We start from the raw sequence: 14,543 nt of genomic DNA, 5'->3' as shown, positions 1-14,543 counted from the left end.
TCCATTAATACTCGTAGGGATGGGATTTCTACCTCGAAGGGTAGTACTGCTTCCATCCCGTATACCAAGGAAAAAGGTGTTGCCCCAGTTGATGTGCGTACTGACGTGCGGTAACCGTGTAAAGCAAAAGGGAGCATTTCATGCCAATCCTTATATGTGACTACCATCTTTTGTACAATTTTTTTGATATTTTTATTAGCGGTCTCGACTGCCCCATTCATCCTTGGACGATAAGGTGAAGAGTTATGATGTCGAATTTTAAACTCTTCGCATAACTCTTTCATCATTCGGTTGTTCAGGTTTGTGGCATTGTCGGTAATAATCCTGTTAGGGAGCCCGTATCGACAAATCAACTCTCCTTTTATGAATTTGGTCACTACCTTTCTGGTGACACTGGCGTAAGAGGCGGCTTCTACCCACTTGGTGAAATAGTCAATCGCGACTAGTATAAAGCGATGCCCGTTTGTTGCTCTAGGTTCTATAGGTCCAATGACATCTATTCCCCACATTGAAAATGGCCATGGTGCTGACAATACGTTCAAGTTTACGGGTGGTGCATTGATATTATTTGCATACTTTTGGCATTTTTCACACTTTCTTACATGCATGCAACAATCCCGTTCCATGGTTAACCAAAAGTAACCGGCTCTCATAATCTTCCTAGCCATTGAGTGTCCATTCATGTGTGTGCCTAATGTACCTTCATGAACTTCTTCCACAATGGCATCAGCCTCTTTTGCTTCCACACACCTTAGGAGTACCATGTCATGATTTCTTTTGTACAAAACATCCCCGCTTAAGATAAATTTGGCCGTCAATCTCCTTAGTGTTCTCTTGTCATTCTCAAATGCATTTTCTGGGTATCCTTGAGTTTTTAGATAGTTCATAATATCGTAATACCAAGGTTTCCCATCTAACTCTTCATCTATGGAATGACAGTATGTTGGCTCTTCGTGGCTCTTCATTTTGATTATTGGTATTGCATCATCCCGGTTAATTTCAAACATCGAAGATAAGGTAGCCAAAGCATCTGCCAATTGATTGTCATCTCGCGGTATATGATGAAACGTGATGGAATCGAAATTCTCAATTAGCCTAACGATGTAAACTTGATAGGGGATTAGTTTTGCATCCATGGTTTCCCAATCTCCCTTCAATTGGTTAATGACTAAGGCGGAGTCCCCATATACATTCAAAATCTTCACCGCATGTTCAATCGCTGCTCTAATGCCCATAACACAAGCCTCGTATTCGGCGATATTGTTGGTGCAGTCGAAACACAACCTAGCCGTCATGGGTGTGTATTGGTTCTCTGGAGATATAAGTACTGCCCTTATTCCATGCCCCATTACGTTGGAAGCCCCATCAAATAGTAATGTCCATGATTTTTCGCTTGGGCCCCCCTCAACTTTTTCGAATAGGGCCATGATATCCTCATCAGGAAAATTGGGTTGCATCGGTTGATAATCCTTAACGGGTTGTTGGGCCAAACAGTCAGCTAGAGCACTACCTTTTACAGATTTTTGAGTGACGTATGTGATGTCATATTCTGACAACAACATTTGCCACCGGGCAATTCTTCCTGTGAGAGCAGGCTTTTCGAAAATATATTTAATAGGATCCATCTTGGATATCAACCGGGTGGAATGACTTAGCATGTATTGTCTTAGGCGATGAGCAGACCATGCCAATGCGCAACAACTTCGCTCTAGCGGCGAATATCATTGTTCACAATCTGTGAATCTCTTGCTTAAGTAGTATATAGCATGTTCTCTCTTTCCGATGGCGTCGTGTTGGCCCAGTATGCAGCCCATTGATCCATCTAATACAGTTAAGTAAAGAATGAGTGGCCTTCCTGGCTCGGGTGGTCTTAATACAGGAGGGTTTTGTAGGTACTGTTTGACCCTGTCGAAAGCGGCCTGACAATCCTCATTCCAAACTACTGGCTGATTTTTACGCAATAATTTGAACATGGGTTCACAAGTGGCTGTCAATTGAGATATGAGCCTAGCAATGTAGTTTAGCCAACCCAAAAAGCCTTGCACCTCTTTTTCCGTGCTGGGGGAGGGCATGTTTATTATTGCTCATACCTTGTCGGGATCTACTTCTATTCCTTTTTGACTGACCACAAAGCCCAACAACTTTCCGGATTTTACACCAAATGTGCACTTAGCTGGGTTAAGTCTGAGTTTATATTTTCTCAATCTTTCAAATAATTTTCTAAGATTGAGAATATGTTCCTCTTCCAATTCAGATTTGGCAATCATGTCATCCACATAAACTTATATTTCTTTGTGCATCATACGTGGAAAAGTGCCACCATTGCCCTTTGATAAGTTGCCCCAGCATTCTTGAGTCCGAAGGGCATCACCTTGTAACAGAAAGTTCCCCATAAAGTAATGAAGGTGCTTTTTTCCATATCTTCTGGAGCCATTTTAATCTGGTTATATCCCGAAAAGCCATCCATAAATGAAAATAATGAGAATCTAGCCGTATTGTCTACTAATGTGTCAATATGTGGTAAAGGGAAATTATCTTTTGGACTTGCGCGGTTCAGATCACGGTAGTCAACGCACATTCGTACTTTACCATCCTTTTTTGGTACCGGCACAACATTTGCCACCCATTGAGGGTACTTTGGCACAGCTAGGAATCTCGCGTCGAATTGCTTTCGTATCTCATCTTTGATCTTTAAAGATATTTCTGGTTTCATTCTTCTTAATTTCTGTTTAACTGGAAGACACTATGGCTTGAGTGGTAACTTATGCTGAACAATGTCCGTATCCAAACCAGGCATATCATCGTACGACCAAGCAAACACGTCCCTAAATTCTTTTAGCAAAGCACATAACTCCTCTTTCACTTCCTTTTTCATACTAGTGCCGACTTCTACCTCTTTTCTCTCGCTCTCCTCTCCTACATTAAAGATCTCAACTTCCTCTTGGTGGGGCCTTATTTCCTTGGAATCTTGTTCAACTAATCTCATTAATTCTAGAGAGGGTTCCAAGTCAATTTCATAATCATCTTCCATGTTATTGANAGGGCGCTCAAAATTAGGAATATCAACGTTATTGTTTTCAAAACATTCATGGTCACATCTGCATCATTTAAGTTAANAACGCTTCTTTTAAGGCAAATGATAACACAAGATGAAGAAACAAAACAAGCAAAGTTTAAATGTTAAGCTGAAAGTAAAAAAAGTGTCAACCCGTAACGTACGAGCCTCAATGCTCCAGGCAAAGCAATGAGGCTAATTAAAAACTATTACATTTCGTTAAGCATCACAGGTAAGTTCATTATCTTCCAATTCTTGAGTTGTGCATCTAGGGAGCAGGGCCGCACAAAATCTGATCCTTCATCTTCATTCCCAATTGTTGCTATTAGGCTGGTGTTANTCCATCCGNNGCTACGAAAACTCTCANTTATATTGCAAATGCGGATTTTTCCTACCACCGGATCCCTTCCTTCCATGCGAGCCAAACTTCGTTCTTTCTTTTCCTCTCTTACTCTCCTTTTGTCGTCCTTGGTGGGCTTGTACCCTAGGCCATATCTATTCTTATTCTAGACCAGCTCTAGTAGGAGGGTTCGTCCATGCTCATATTTCCCAAGACCTTTTCCGTACTTAAAACCTTCCTTTAGCATGATCTTAGCCATCATAAGAGAAGCACAAGACAAGTACGGCGTTACTGGTATTGATTCCACATAAGCATTTCCAACGATCTCCAACGATTGAAATGCGGTCTCGAGAGCTTCTTCTGCGGTCTCAACATAACGAGTAGACAAGGGCCCACTAAAAAGGAAGTCTTCTTCTCCTAAAACTATGATTAATTGGTTACCCATGACATACTTTAGTTTCTGGTGTAACGTAGAGGGCACCACTGCGGCTGAATGGATCCAAGGGCGACCTAACAAACAACTGTAGGCTGGATGAATGTCCACAACTTGGAACATTATTTGAAAAACACAAGGCCCGACCTGTACTGGCAAATCTATCTCTCCCATTACATCTCTCCTGCTTCCATCAAAAGTTCTTACAATCATAGTACTTGGCTTCATGTGGGTCACGTCGTATGGTAATTTTTCCAGCGTCACTTTAGGCATTACGTTCAAAGAAGAACCATTATCTATCATAACTCGTGCTATGGCATGATCCAAGCATTTTACAGAGATATGAAGGGCCTTGTTGTGCCCTCTCCCTTCAGCGGGTATCTCTTCGTTAGTGAAGGTGAGTTAATCATTAGCAATGATGTTGCTAACAATCCCTTCGAACTGGTCCAAGGAAATATTTTGCTCCACGTGAGCCCTGCCGAGTATTTTCAATAATAGCTTCCTGTGCGAGGTTGAATGCATGAGTAATTCCAAGAGGGAGATCCTAGCTGGCATGTGTTTCAGTTGATCTACCACTTTATACTCGCTTTGTTGTATAAACCTCAGGAATTCACAAGCTTCTTCATCGGAAACTTCTTCCCCATAGCTCTTATCTGACGACAAGATCTTTCCTTCTGAGAGTTCCTTATCTTTCTTTGCCAAAAGCGACGGTGAACAGATTCGTCCACTTTTCGTTATATTGCCACTGCCTGATATATTTTCAATGATCGGCTCGTTGCGTTCTTCTTCAAGCACACGCGCGCCATATCTCCATGGGACAGTCTTGTTATTTTTATAGGGGAAAGGGGAAGGTGTCTGGATAACAACGGAGGTCTTTCCTGTTGCTACGAGCATAGGAGTGGTCTTGGGGAAGCGAATAACTAATGGTTCTGGTAAAGTCATATTGGGTTCTCCACTCGTTTTTGCAAATACCTCCCCTTCTTTATCCTCATAGTATATTTGTAAGAAACTTCTGTCAATCAGATCTTGGAGAATGCTCATAAACACAGTACATTCATTAATGACATGTTCAGCTCCTGGGTGGATTCCATATGCCTCCCCGAGGTCACTTTTGCCCCTTAGCAATCCTAGCTTTACCATCTTTTCAAAAATGAACTTTTTAGAACTTTGAATTTCACTTACATTCTTTACTAGCTTGTGTCCTCTCACCTCAATAGCATTTGTTGATGTATTTCCATGTTCGGCGAGGGGATTAACTTCAACACTAGGTTTGTCCTCCTGGAATTTCAACCATCCTGCATCAATTAGTGATTGTACTGTGGATTTAAGAGCTATGCACCTCTCTGTCGAATGGCCAATGCCTCCCCCGTGAAAATCACATTTTACATTTGGATCATAATTGGGAGGGTAAGGTGGTTGTATAGGTCTCATGGGCCGAATACTAGCCAGTCCTTTTTTCAAGAGATGGGGTAACAAATATGTATGTCATGGGAATGGGCGTGAAATTTCTCACTAGGTCCCTCCTGGGGTGAGCGTTTTGGCCCATGTTCTGATCAGGACCCAAACCGGCTCCAGCTCTCCAAGCATTCTGTGGGGGTTGATGATATCCTGGCTGTCGATATTTCATTTGGGGACCAGGTGCGGTGTTGTTCACATAGGGAGGGTAACTCGAGCTTGGCGGATAACCATGAGTGGGAGCATGACCTCTCCACAGAGATACTGATGATGTCGCATGCACTCCCCCTTCTTTCTTTTTCCCCGCGTTAAAAATAGATTTCTTCGGAGTGATAGCCTGAGACGTAATTTTGCCACTTTTCAGTCCGAGCTCAATCCTCTCGCCTATGATGATGATATCAGCGAAATTGGAAGACACATTTCCAATCATATGCTCATAAAATGGTGGTTGTAGTGTGCTCACAAACATTGCAACCATCTCCTTGTCATATAGAGGTGGCTCAACCTGCGCTGCCAACTCTCTCCATCGTTGCGCATATTCCTTGAAAGACTCTTCCTCTTTCTTCGTCATGTGGTGCAATTGTAATCGGTCTGGCGCGGCATGTATATTGTATTTGTATTGCCTTATAAAGGCGTCCGCCAGATTTGCCCAAGAATGGATATGAGAGGAATTCAAATGTGTGTACCAACTTAACACTGCATCAGCCAAGCTATCTTGAAAGAGATGAATAAGTAATTTGTCGTCATGAGCATAAGCAGCCATCTTTCGACAATACATGGTCAAATGATTCTTCGGGCATGTGTTACCCTTGTACTTCTCGAATTCTGGGACCTTGAACTTGTGTGGAATTGTCACTCCTGGGGCCAGACTCAACCTTCTATGGCCCTCAGTCTGTCTTCTAAAATGTCGAGTTTATCTTTTGTTCCTTCTACTTTTGCATGCAAGGGAGTTTCTTGTGCGATAACGGTGTGGAGAGGCTTGGATGCTTCAATGGTTCTTGCCTCGGTTGCATGGCTAGGCTCTTGGGTACTTGTGGGAATTATGCTATTAGTTATGGGAAGTGTCACAGGAGGCTCCTCTGACTGATCTCCAATGGGCGGTGTGTAACCTGGTGGTAAGCCATACACTGGAAACGTGAATTGCATGCCCACATCATTATGTATTGGAGGGTGAGTATTATCCTCGGTCTTTGCAGATGAAGTATCTCCTGCAGTTTTCATGGCTTTCAAAGCTTCTAAAATTTGACCGACTTGATCCTTTAGTTGGCTAATATCGGCCTTCACAATTTCACGCTCCTCTTCCCAATCCTCCATAGCTTTGGCCTTTGCTCGAGTCCTATAAGGATGTCGTGGAAGCCTCGCCGTTGTTTTTCTTTATTTGACTTTAAACTGTTTTATTTTTTTATTAATTAATTTGGATTAGACGAAAAGTGAATTATGCGAAAATGCAGAAATGATGCATGCTTGGAAGAAAAGGCAGAAATCACAGTTCCCTGATATCGTGGTAAGAGAAATTAACACAGCCTGATTCCATCGCAAACAAACCCAGACCTTATTTAAACTGAAAAAAGTACAAGTTATGAAAATATCAGCTCCTAGCTCGGGCGATGAAAGTCTTCATCTCACCCACTAACTATTTACAATAACTAATAAAAAAAGTGACTTCTTCAGGTGGGTTACAAAAATGTGTCATTATTTCAGCCTCAGATACCATCTTGGGGATATCTTTGATAGCTCCATTGGCAAGGGCGGCTAGTTGGGAGAAATTCCTCCTCTAGTGTTCCACGGCCTGCTCTTGATTCTGAATATGACTCTCCATCTACCTCATCATAGCCTGATTTCTCTCTTCTACTTCTATCAATCTTGCTTGTTTAGCAATGCAACTCTCCATCTGCTTCACCACAGCCTGTCGCCTTTCTTCCGCCTCTTCACGCTCCTGATCTAGCTCTACCTCAAATGTCATTGCCATCCTTTTCATTTGTCCCTCTGTTTCTTTGACTTGAATCTGGGCTTCCCTCAGTCTTTTTAGGGCTTCTTGTCTATCTCTCTTGGTCTCTTCATAAAGATACCTCAAGTGTTCCTCAGCCTCTAGTGCCGTATTTCTTTCTTTGACCCTCAAGGCTAACTCCGTGCTGGCGGCTGCAAGATCTTGCTTTATTCAGAGTGTATAATCTCCTTTGATGCTTTGTTTCCTGATAACCTCCTCATATGCCCACGTCACTTCTTCTTTTTCCGCCCTCAAATCTACAACATCGTTGCGAGCATTTCGCAGCTCCTTTATTAACTTAGCATTTTGATTTTTTAGCTCTTCTATTTCTCTCTCCAATTGTCTTACTTTATAAGACTCTTCATTTAGATATATCCTTTCATCTTCTAGCTGACCTGTGATGGATTTGAATGGCAATCTAATGTCATTTACCCTTTGCGTGATCCAATTGTGATAACTGACTTCTTGGTTTATCACTCCTGTCCTTTCATCTGCTTCGAATCGCACGACATTTCCCCAGGCTCCTCTGATCTCCCTTAGTTTTTCAATAAAACCTTCATCTTCATAATAAATGAAAACTGGAATGAGATAATCGGATGATGGTGCCCCTCTCATGGGATGCCCAAACTGCCTTTGAACCAAAGTAGGATTGTAATTGATACAACACCGAGCTACAATGAGTGGAATGTTGGGGAAATTACCACAATAATGGATGAAGCACCTGCCCCTAAGCCAAGAAGGACACCACTTTATCTTCCCTCCATTTAGACCAGCGAAGAAATGAGCCCAATCCTTCGCCCCTACGCTATGGTCCACCGTTCTCTTGAACACGCGAGAAGTCAACCACTGATATAATGCCGGCAAACAACAAATGATCTTTTGTCCTTTCCTTTCATGGCAGAAACTCATTGTCCCATAGACATCAGCAAGGACTNCAGTGACNGGATTTTCCGCTCTCGTCTTCTTTGCCACAAAGACATCCATTGCTCNGTAATCCACAAAATCCTCAATCTTGGGAAACAACATGATGCCATATAAGGTAAGGGCAAACACGTCCATGAAGGTTTCCCATTCTTCGCTGTCAGCCAAGTGATGAAGGTATTGCTCCAAATACTCTCAAGGGAGTCCTCTCACCTGATTTCTTGTTACCAATTTATCCTCTAATTCTCTAGGGGGCAATCTCATGATAGCAGCGATAGTAGTAACGGAAGCGTGATGCTTTAGGTGTTGGTAGGGGATTGTACCTTCCAACGGTAGGCCCAAGATGTGCTCGAACTCTTCTACAGTCGGTGCTAGTTGGAAGTCTTGAAATGTAAAACACCTTACTGGAGAATCGTAATATTGAGACAAGGTAGTGATAGTGAGTGATGGTACATCCACCTCCATCAAACTGAGTAGATTTCCATATTTCCTTCTGAACGCTTCTCTCTTCATCGTCTTCATTTGTTTTCCTAAATTGATCAATCTCGTCATATTCACGCTGGGAACTCTAATGTGTGGTCTTCTTCTAGTTTGTTGCATGGTTTTAGATTCGATGTTAAGTTCCAACCTTTTGATATCAAAAAACTATGTGATTTTTGCTGGTATTGGTAGAAAAAAAAAGTTGCTAATGCATGGGATGTATGAAAACATATATGCCGAATAAATAATTAACAGGCAACATGCTTTATTCCTCTAAAGTAGGTCTAATGTTTTGATGTTTAAGAAATGTATGTGGAATCTCACGAGGATGGCTCCCTAAACCTAAGATCAAGGCCACCAGAGCTATGGTCCTTTTCACAGCTTTTCCACAACAGTTGATCGCAACTAGGTGTGAAATTGCATGTAAAGAGAACAGCAACTGGCTGGGGCTTTCACGATAGCCAAACTGGAATTAGTCCAGACGTGACACCGCTACACAACCCCTCTAATTCTATGTTACACTCAGACTCGGGTATAGGGTCTCACTCATGATATGTACAGTAATAATAATGAGAAAAAAAGCATATAAATGAATTACAAGAATAAATAAAGACAATCATATATAATAAAGAAAAGAAAAACTACAAAAATAAAATAAAATAAAACTAGAATAAAAAAAACCACATCAATTTTGAACATTTAATTAATAAGGCCTGATTCTCTATGCACTTCCCAGTGGAGTCGCCAACTGTCGCAACCGGGATCGCGAGGGGACGGCGAACCGAAAAAACAAACGGTTTTAGAAAATATTTTGGGAGTCGCCACCATAATTTATTATGGAAAAATATGGAAAAACCCTAAAATAAAAAGCATGGTCTACAAAAAAAGAGATTTTAAGTTCGGGAATCAGTTACACGTAAGGAAGGTATTAGCACCCACCGCGCCTGCCAAGGCCAGTACCTTTAATTAAATGTATAAAATTAATGTGGTTTTCAAAAATATGAATTTTCCCCAAAAAATAAAGTAAATAGAAATAAAAATAAATTATTAAGAAACAAAAAAAAATATTTTTTATTTTTATGAACCCGGCAAGGATTGACCTTGGTCCTACGTATATCCATTAATAGACAATCACGGCTCACGTAGTTCTTTATCTAGAAAAAGGTTTGTGAGTTTGTTTAAAAAAATGGATTGATTTATATTTTTGAAAAGCCCGAAAATAAGGGATTGCGTAATTTTGATAAAAATATTTAGTTTAACAAAAATTAACCCTTTTTTGGTTTTAAATAGTTTTGTATGTTTTTTTATATTTTAAGAAAAAAAGAAGAAGAAGAAACTGGCCATAGTCCAACGCGTACTTAAATTAAAAAAAAAAAGTATCTTTGGAAGAAAACTTCAAAGTATAATAAAAAGAGAAAAAATAAGAGTGTAGAGGTGACATACCTTTTAGCTTCTGGAACCTCCTTAGTGCTTTCTCCGGTGGTTGTTGTTGACAGAACCCTTGGGTGTGAGAACTTATTTTTCTCTATACTCTTTCTTTCAAATTCTATAATCTCTAGGTTTTTTTCTCTATTTTTTTCAGTACCCTTTTTCCCTTCCACAGAGTGTGTATTTATAGGCACACATTGTAATATTAATGTGATCTTGCCTTAATGGCGAATTAATTGACAATTAGCAAAATAAGGAAAGAAATGGTCTTGATTGCAATCAAATAAAATTTGTGACAAAGATTATAATAATTACCAGAAAAATTTGCCCATTTAAAAAAGGATCTTATTTTTTTTCTTCANGAATAAACTGATGCAGCAAATTATATCAATATATTTGTTATTATTGCTTACCATTAATGCCATAATATGATTCAAATTATTACCATGTTAAACAAATATTTCAAAAACATTCTAAAATTATGTGCCCTGCGTTGAGGAAGATTATTATTTTCTTTAATATTGATTATTAACTTTCCCGGACAAAATTGGGTGTTGACATACACGTCGTCGGAGAAATCACTGCAAAGCACTCGTCCAACGATTTCCTAGCCAGTCTTCGAGCAAGTCTTCAAGCAAATCTTCGAGCAAAAACCAAGTCTTCTATTAGTTAGGGTTTAGCATTTTTGGTTTTGGAGAAGGGACGAGCTGTTGGTGGGAATGTTTTGCAGAGCGGGAATACAGTGAGTTGGGGAAAATTAATGGAGGGTATTACTGAAGGCTCTTAATCCATCGGTAATTTAATTCCCTAAGTCATTACCGAGGGCTCTAAAGCCGTCGGGAAATGGCCGCCGGTAATAAGCACTTTTCCTGTAGTGAGAATTATAAAATTATTCATTTGATGGAGAACAGTGAATAACGATGATTAAAAAACCAAGATATAGTCGAATGGATTACTAAAGTAGTCGACTAGGACATATGAAAACAGAGTTTTTAAACTCAAACAATCAATCAAGCAGACAGAAAATATTTTCATGTTATCACACAACAACAACCAATCAAATTTAGCAATATGCAGTAGATTGATATAGTTTTACCAGTTGTAGATACTCAAGAATTTGATTAATCTAGATTGATTCATCCTTGAGATCATGTTGCACCTGCTTTGTATCCTGCAAAACAGTTTAAGTTTTGGTTGCTAGTACCCATTTAACTTTGGGTCCATGATTTTCAATCTTTATCACTTGTTCCTTTAGTCTCCATACACATAATCCTTTAGGAACAACAACATTTCTATAATAACAATTTCTAACAGTGTGGCCAACACAATTACAATAGAAACATGCATTTCTAGCAAGTTTACTTAAATCAGTAAATCTCTTAGCATTGGTTCTGTTAGATTGAGCTTTGTATCCAATTCCTTGCTTGTATATAGCTCTACCAGATGATTTTAATACAGCATTTAAATTGTCTCTACCTTGAGTAAACTTAGCTAGCGTGCTGGTCAAGTAATTTATCTTTTCAATATGAGCACGAAAATTTTCACAAACTTTTTCTACTGTTGTTAGCACTCTGGCAAGTGTACCAGATCGTATCAAGTAATAATAAATGGTAAGTCCAAGTATCGTTTTCCCAAGAAACTCATGGCACTAAATTGTTCTGCTCTTGCTTAACCAATCAAGACTATAAGAACAATATTCTTTTGGGGTTTTTGAATATAAAGTACGAAAAAATAAACATGAATGTAATTTGATCAATTGAGGTTAAACACAAAAGTGGATGGATGATGTTGATAATATGAGATGAATTTGTTGCTAGGGTTCAGATTTCACCCAATCACTCTCATAAATCTACTTTTCTTATTAAATTCGCTTATTTATCATATTACCATGCAAACTTTCTTGGTCTATCCTTAACCCAATCCCTTGGCAAAAAGAGCCTATTACTAATTACCGGCTTGTTATCCCTAGCCTCCCCTAGTAACTAATAATGCATAATAAATGGAAGCAAAATACAATTGAACGTCCTACCCCTATCCCTAGGTGGTATTTCTTAATCAAGGAATTCCCCCCAGTTCATGACATTACTATACGTTCCCACATAAATAAAGACAAACAACATTTACCGAATGAGTTAAACGATAAAAGCATTAAATACAGGTAAGGAACCCAACAATTGATAGATCAAGTATATGCAAGCATATGAATTAAATAAGAATTTCAATATAAGAGAGTTTAAAGCTTACATTTTTCCCCAACAACAAATAAGGTTTAGTTCCCCATCGTCACGGAGAAACTAGGTGAATGGAATGAAAGAATGGAGATAGAAACCCTAAAGAGTAGAAAAAGGATAGTTGTCACCATCTCCAAATCTACCCCCAATGGGGTGAAAAGTGTGTTTCTATGCCTAAGCCATCAAAAGATACATTCTCTAGGGTGTTCTGGCCTTTAAATAGCGCATAAAAATAACAGAAAACAAGTCCAAGTCCAAACAGATCATAAAAATAACATAAAAGAGGTCCAGGCCCATATCCAAACCGCTCAGCGCTCAAAAACAGCACTCAGTGGTTTGCCAAAAAACCGCTCAGCACCCAAAGCCACCGCTCAGCGCTCTGCTCAACATTTTGGTCAATTGGTTGACTTTTCTGGTTGACTGTTGACTTTTCTGGTTGACTATTTGACTTTTCTACATTATATTTGACTTTTCTACACTACAACCCTTGGTACTTCAACCTTTCTTTCAATTCATTCCAAAAACCTACAAAATCAAGGAAATTTAATGATAAAATCATGAAACATGTCCTCAACTCTTTTATTCACAAAACTAAAGAAAAATCATGAGTCAAAGCAAGTTTCTAAGTCAACAAGGGTGCATTTGATATCAAAATTAAGTATGAAAATAACGATTTTTCAACCGTTATCAACTGTAACCGTTTCAATTTTAACATATTTAACAGATAACAAAGCTTCGTTTAATTCTTTTTCTAATTTTTCATTTTCAGCAACAAGGTTATTAATCGTATACTCATTGTTAGGAAACAGGTAGGCTTCGTTTTACACAAGGAGGGGGGTGAATTGGTGTTAGTTCAAAAACAAAATCTTTTAGCAATCTTAATATGAAAATGCAAAGCTTTTTAATCTTTCTTGAAATGCAAGTAATGAAAATTCAATGCAGCGGAAAAATGCAGTTGACCGCTAAACAGATAAAGTCGACTGGAAATAAAGAGTGCAGGGATAGAGAAAAACAAACACTGGTTTTTATACTGGTTCGGCCAACAATACCTACATCCAGTGTCCTTCCAACCCAGGAAGCAAATGCACTATAATGGTTGCGTTTTTACAACAAGGAATTTATACAAGCACCAAGCAAAAATATAAATCTCCTCTGTAACCCAAAACCAAATATAGATACACACACAAAAACCAGAATTGCAGCAAGAATCTCCTTTTCTACAATCTACACCCACGTCAAACAGTCCTCAACGTGTAACCAACACTCTTCACAGGATGCCAAGCCTATCACGGCAGATTTCACAAGTTGCCAAGCCTTCAATCAAATGCAGCAGTCTTCACAAGATGCACGTTCTTTGTGCAGATAATTATCAAGCAGTATGCGCAAATGACTCCTCCCTTTGAATCTCTCTCAAGAAAGATCACCACCGTCTTCTTGGAGAATTCTTGGAGCTTTTAAAACAAAGAATTTAATCTGAAACAGGAAAATGAAAATGTCAGATCAACAAAAGTCACAGAACAATTTGCGTTCTGTCTATTTATAGTTTTCTATTAGATCAAGTTGCTTCTCATTCGAATAGCCTACTAATTCAGTCGACTGTATTAAAACAGTTATAAGAGACAGTCAACTCAAAGGCTCCTCAGTCAACAAAATCAACACACATTTATGACAATTGACTAGGTCACACAGTCTTAGCTAAATTTTGAAAAATATAGCCGTTGGAGCGTGTAGACTTAACAGAATTCTAAACAGATCAGTAATACAGTCGAATATGTAATCCATCATGTCGGCTGACACATGAAAAAACACTTTCAAATTATTTTCAACTCAATCTCACATAGCACAGGTTCACAAAATATGTACAAAGATTTTAGCATAGTCGAATCCATTATGAGTGTATTCGACTGGACCATAACTTTGTCACAACAAATATAAGTTCATAAAGGTGTTTGTGATCTTTTCTTTCAGAAATGTGCATGTTGACAGATTGGCAAGTGTACCAAATCGTACAAGTAATATAAATGGTAAGACCAAGTATTGTTTTTCCCAAGAGACTCGTATGGCTTTCTCTTTCGCGTGAATTAAAATAATAAGACTTAAAAAATAAAATTTCATAAATTGGATTTGAGGATAAATATATTAACATGCAAAATAAATGTTGATTCAATTGACAAGTGAAAATAATGGATGGATGGATGTTGTTGGGTACTAAC

The 14,543-nt window shown here is 39.0% G+C and overlaps 1 pseudogene; it reads right to left on the bottom strand.

Annotated features, from left to right (window-relative positions):
* Positions 1 to 6,597, bottom strand: part of LOC106766049 — a 12,027-nt pseudogene extending 5,430 nt beyond the window's left edge.
* Between the last annotated feature and the right edge of the window lie 7,946 nt (positions 6,598 to 14,543).

This window comes from Vigna radiata, chromosome 7 (genome assembly GCF_000741045.1).
Source record: "Vigna radiata var. radiata cultivar VC1973A chromosome 7, Vradiata_ver6, whole genome shotgun sequence".
Lineage (NCBI taxonomy): Eukaryota > Viridiplantae > Streptophyta > Magnoliopsida > Fabales > Fabaceae > Vigna > Vigna radiata.
The sequence above is the reverse complement of the archived record's forward strand: the minus strand, read 5'-3'. Positions and strand labels throughout refer to the sequence as shown.